Below are 5,352 nucleotides of genomic sequence, written 5' to 3'. Positions count from 1 at the left end.
TCACGGCGGGTAAGGCCTTTAACATGCAAAGCAAATTTCTAAGGAGGAGGTACATATTACTGACCCGCGTTTGGAGTTCTCCAGGAGCGTTTGTGGATCTACCCTAGAGTATTGCCGATGCTATGGAGTTCTTCCGAGCCGAAGAGGGGAGTTCAACGGAGAATTTGTTCTGGTCGGAGTACCTTGCACCAGAGCATCCGGTGCCCTTCAGCGATCAGCTGAAGCAGCTGACCGAGTTGCATAGGGTGGCCGAACTGGCCATGAAGGATGTTATAGTCTGACTTTGGCCAACCGAACCCATACCCGGCAGTTACTTCGGGCTCGTGAAGCGGTTTGTTAGCGCCTGCCCCCGGCTTGATGCCATAAAGCGGTCGGCCTGTATCGAAGGTGCCTGGATGGTCTTTTCCCGTGTCAAGTGTGACAGCCTGATTTTTGGTTCTTTCTTTTTCTTTTGTTTTTCTGAGGTTTTTGCCTGAGATTTCTTTTCCCATGGCTTTCTGGTCTGGAAAGTGAAGAAGACGAACTCTTTTTGCTTCCAGAGTGGCTTGTCATTCCCAAATCCTTCCCTAGACCCTGTCATTTTCATCCTAGCCCAAATCCCAATATTTTTTTATTGGGAATACTCCTTTTCTATTAAAGGAATAACCCAATTTGCCCTAGGATGTGAAGCAACCTATATTTCTATCACTCCTAAAATTCCCAAATAACTCTCATAAATTATTTGGGTCATATCTTTCTCAAATATGGCAAAATATTTCATTTGCCATATTTATCATCATGCTCAAATAATTCATTTCCTATTCTGCCCTAAATGGCAGAATGTAAAGCAAGTGCCATATATCTTTTCCCATTTGACCTCAAACTCCTTGGATACCTTTTCCTGTCCATATCATTGCCACATGCCAAAGTGCAACCTCATTTGCCTAGTAAATATTCCTGAGCAATTTTTCAAAGTTCCTGTATGAGGGAAGTGGTTGTGAAGGAAGTACAAGCTAGGCATTTCCAAATGAGTTGCCATTTTGCATGATCCCTCATATCATCATATCATCACTCTCCACCAAAGTAGAGCTCCATATGAGCTCACCTTCAATTCTTTGATTCTGTCCAAAATTTCAGATTGTGAAGCAAGTATATTTTATCTTGCTCCATTATGGCTGCCAATTTTTCTAGGCCTTCTATTATCCATATAACCTACCTCCACCCATTTTGGGCATGTTTCATCAAGCCATTTTTCCTCTAGAATTTTTGCAAGTTTCTGGTCAGTGGAAATGTTTGTGAAGGAAGTACCATTTTGGTTTATCCAATTGGTATGAATCCTTTTGAGCATCTTCATAGGACCAAATGACTCTGCCTTGCCCAATTTGAGCTCAAGTTGATGCTTCATCAGAGTGCATCATCCAAATCTTGATTCTGGCCATATTTGGCAGTTGCGAAGCAACTCTGTTAAATCTTGATCCAAACCCCTCCATAGTTACCAGGGTGTAAGTCCTTCTTTACCTCAACCTCCCAGACAACTCCTTTTGACCCAATCATCTCCCTGTTGAGCAGTAGTACATGATCAAGTTTACTGCAGCAAACTCCAGGTGTTAACTGCCATTTAACCATGTCACTTTTAACCAATCTACCACCGCAGTTGCAACCTCCCCAGGAAGGACAAGCCCCCAGATATTGTTTGGCCGGCCGTGTGCCACTGTGTGCACTAGTGCCCGCGGTGATCACGAGCTTTGGCATGCAATGCGCGCGCTCTGCTGGCGTTGGCCGCGTCCAGGGAGTCTTCTTGCTCGGGCCACTCTTCCTATCGTCGCCTTCGTGCTCGTGAACCTGTCCAACAGCTGGCCCGTGTCGTCGCCGTCCTCCCGGAGCCATCTCCCCCTCCGTTAGCCCCTCCGTCAGCGCTCGTCGTCGCGCGCCCACGAGGGCACTGTGGCCGACCGAGCTTTAAAGGCGCCGTGGCCTCTTCTCCTCTGCGCCCTCGGTCCCTCCTGCCATGAGCATCGCTGTAGCTCGTCGGTACCCCCTCTCGTCGTGATCCTGTGCCACCCCGTGCCCACTGAGCCTCGCCAGAGCCTCGGCCGGACGTGCCTGGTGGCATCCGAGCCCATCCCTCTCGTCCGGCTATATATAGCCCTCCCCTGAGCCGTTCGATCACACCAGCAGCCTCGCCTCACTCCCAGCTCCCCCAGCCTCTCATTCGAGCTTGAGGAGCTCCCTGTACCCCCATGGCCGTCGTATTCACTGTCGGTCTCGTCCTTGATTCCGGCCGTCCGCGCCTCCCCTCCACTCCCTGACTCCACCAACGCCTCCTCCACTCTCCGGCGAACCCTCCCAAGGTCTCACCTCGCATCCCCATCGTCGGAGCACCTCGCCCCACGGAAATGGCCACCAGAGCCGCCTCTGTTCTCTCCTTTGCCATGGTCGCTCCGCTCCTCCCCGGTGTCTCCTCTGTGCGGGGATGGAGGCGGCCGGCCAAGCCCAGCCCGCCGGTGGCCCCCATTTGGCCGGAGACAGCCTGAGCCGGCCGGGCCATCGCCGGTAATGCGCCTGTCCCTGCATCCTCTGTCTCATGCGGGAGCAGGGCGAGGAAGAAGAACACAGAGGTCAGGCGGGCCCTCTTCTCCTCACGGGCCCCGCATGGCAGCCGCAGCGCGTTGACCCCAGGTGCCAGCGTGGATAAGTGACGGGCCCCACCTGCGTGGGAACCGCACGTCAGTGTCACACGCCCCGGTCCCGCCTCGGCCGACTGGATTAAGTGGAGGCGTACTCGGTCGAGTATGTTTTCATCTTCGGGAAAGCGCATATTCCCTCTGCTTCAGCTCAAAGTACGCTTTGTTTTACTGGAAGCGTATTTCCTTCTATTTCAGCCCAGAATACGTTTTCGTAAACATAAAGCGTGTTTCCAACTTTGCGCTTTTGCCTTATCCACTCAGGGACTTGTTGGTGATGATATTTTTGCAGAAAAGTCCCTGAACTTCAACCCTTCATATCTTTTTAACCACAACTCCAAATGAGGTGATTCCAAAGCCCACTTCTTCGTTTCGTCGAGCCCGTTATGTTGGTAACATTTTCATGATTTTTTGACATTCTAAAAATGACCATTTTGCCCTTACGCTTAATCAGCCCCACCGAGAGAGAATCTTTTCCGGCGATTCTTTCCGCGATCTTTTTGCGCTACTTCCCGGTGTTTTCCTCATCCCAGGCAAGCCACAATACCCACTTGCATGATAGTCATGCAGTAGCCATGGTTTTCAATTTGAATATTTAATAAATGTTTGCTTGTTTAAAATATGGTTATCGTTGTTTCGCTAATGCCTCTGGGTTAGTGCTTACTTTCTTGCTATGTTGTTATGCACCTGGTTATCATGCCCTGCTAGTTGCTAGTATTCCTTTCATATACTTATGCTTGCTAGTAGTACCTGGTGATGTTGGTGATGGTCTTCGGTGCATAACTGCCATCTGTCCCGAGTACCGTTGTTATATATGTTTCATTGCATTCCGTTGGTTAAATGCTTGCATTTTTGTTATGTTCATGCATGATATTTATGGTTGATGCTAGTGGTCATGTTATGCTATGAGTAGTGTTGCACTTGTAATATTTATGCTCGTCATTATGCCATGTTTAGTTGGAGATTATTCATAGTTGACGTGGTGGATAGTTATGTTACATCCCGTGATTATGTTGACATCATGCTCATGCTTTGTAAATGCATCATGTTATTTTATCATGACTCAGCATATTCCATTCAAGTTTAACCAGATTAAATTGAACTTGAACCACTGTTGGTTGAGTCATGGTGCCACCAAATCGATTTGACCACTGCAACCACGCTTACCCTATGGGGGGGCCTAACTGGGTCTATTGTCATGCCTCTCACCGGTGCCTCCCGCGAGGGAAGGTTATGCGCGGGCGCTACCCTGATCAGGTAAGACGGCATAAGCCTTGTGTGCCCGTGTTTGGTTTTGAGCTCATGTCCCTGTTTGGGACCGTTTTTGCCACGACGGTGGCTGTTGGTGCCTTTGGTAGGAACGGGGCCACCCAGGACTTAGCCCAAAGGGGAGTTGGTCGGAGTGGCTGGGGAGCATCATGGCAGTAGGGCGGTTTTGTCGGAACGCTTTGGTCCACCCGAATGGGAGTGCGAGGCCAGGGTTTCATGGTGTGGGTATAGTGTGCTACCTCTGCAGAGTGTGTATATTAAATCTATTGATAGCCGCGCTCGCGGATAAGGGCCCAGTTTGTGTTGGTCACATCGTGAGTCAACAGTATTAATAATAACTTGATTAATAACAACCCCGGTTCGATGATGAGATAAGTTGGTTGTGATCGCCGGAAAGATCACCGTTTGCGACCAAGTGTTGGTCATGGTTGTGATCGCCGGAATGATCACCGTGGTATCGAGGATACCGACTTGTTGGATATTCATGATGTTGTGCGAGTCTCATGGGTAAAGATCAAGCTCCTTGTGGTCATTTAATGATTACTACGGTATTGTTTATACCAAGCTTGATTTGATCCTGAGATGATCGTATGATGTCCGAGGATGGTAAGTGATGCATGTGATGGTTACGAGGTAACCCGAGCAGAATAAATAGTGCATATAGTGTCATCATGTTGCATGCTACTATCATCAGATTCATATGTTCATGCCATGCTCATGTTGTTCTACCTATATCATGTCCATATTATTCATGCCATGTTATTCTGATGATCTTGTGATAATCCCTGATTAAATTGTAATTGCCATGCTGTTGTTTGTCTTGAATGCTTCTGGTTATTGTGAGCTTGCAAGTACATTCAATGTACTGACCTGGCGTGTCATGCCAGCTTGCAGGTCGTGCCTGGATTGCTTGCTTGTTTGGTGTTGTTCCTGTGTTCGCGAGCTAGGATAAGCGTTCCTGCCAGAGTCCCTGCGGATTGGAGTTCACCACCGTCGTCGTTGTTCCGCTTCTAGAAGTTTTTTTTTCCGCTGCTTCGAGTTGTTCTGCTGCTTGCATAGAGCAACTGAGGATGGCGTAGTGTCGCTGTGCCGATGTTATTCATTGTAATATCGGAGACCTTGTATTCATATTCGTGTAATAATAGTAAGCTGGTTTGTTCTATGCTAAGCAGTGATGTATTCTAGAGGACTTCTCCTCGATCTCTGGGCTGGAATACGGGGCGTTCCGGTTTTCTCTGAGCCAGGGTGCCACAGGCTTGGTATCAGAGCAGGTCTGGCTGTAGGATGCCCTAGCCCGCGCGAACGTTAGAAAGCGGTAGTATAGACCCAGTTGGTTTGTTGCACTTGATTGTTGCATTTGTTTGTCGCATAGCATGCATATAAATTTTTATTTTGTCACTGACGGTTGATCTTGTGAGTG

The sequence above is a fragment of the Triticum urartu genome, chromosome 7A (genome assembly GCF_056163025.1).
Source record: "Triticum urartu cultivar PI428250 chromosome 7A, HENAU_Tu73, whole genome shotgun sequence".
NCBI lineage: Eukaryota > Viridiplantae > Streptophyta > Magnoliopsida > Poales > Poaceae > Triticum > Triticum urartu.
This window is presented reverse-complemented; position numbering follows the sequence as displayed.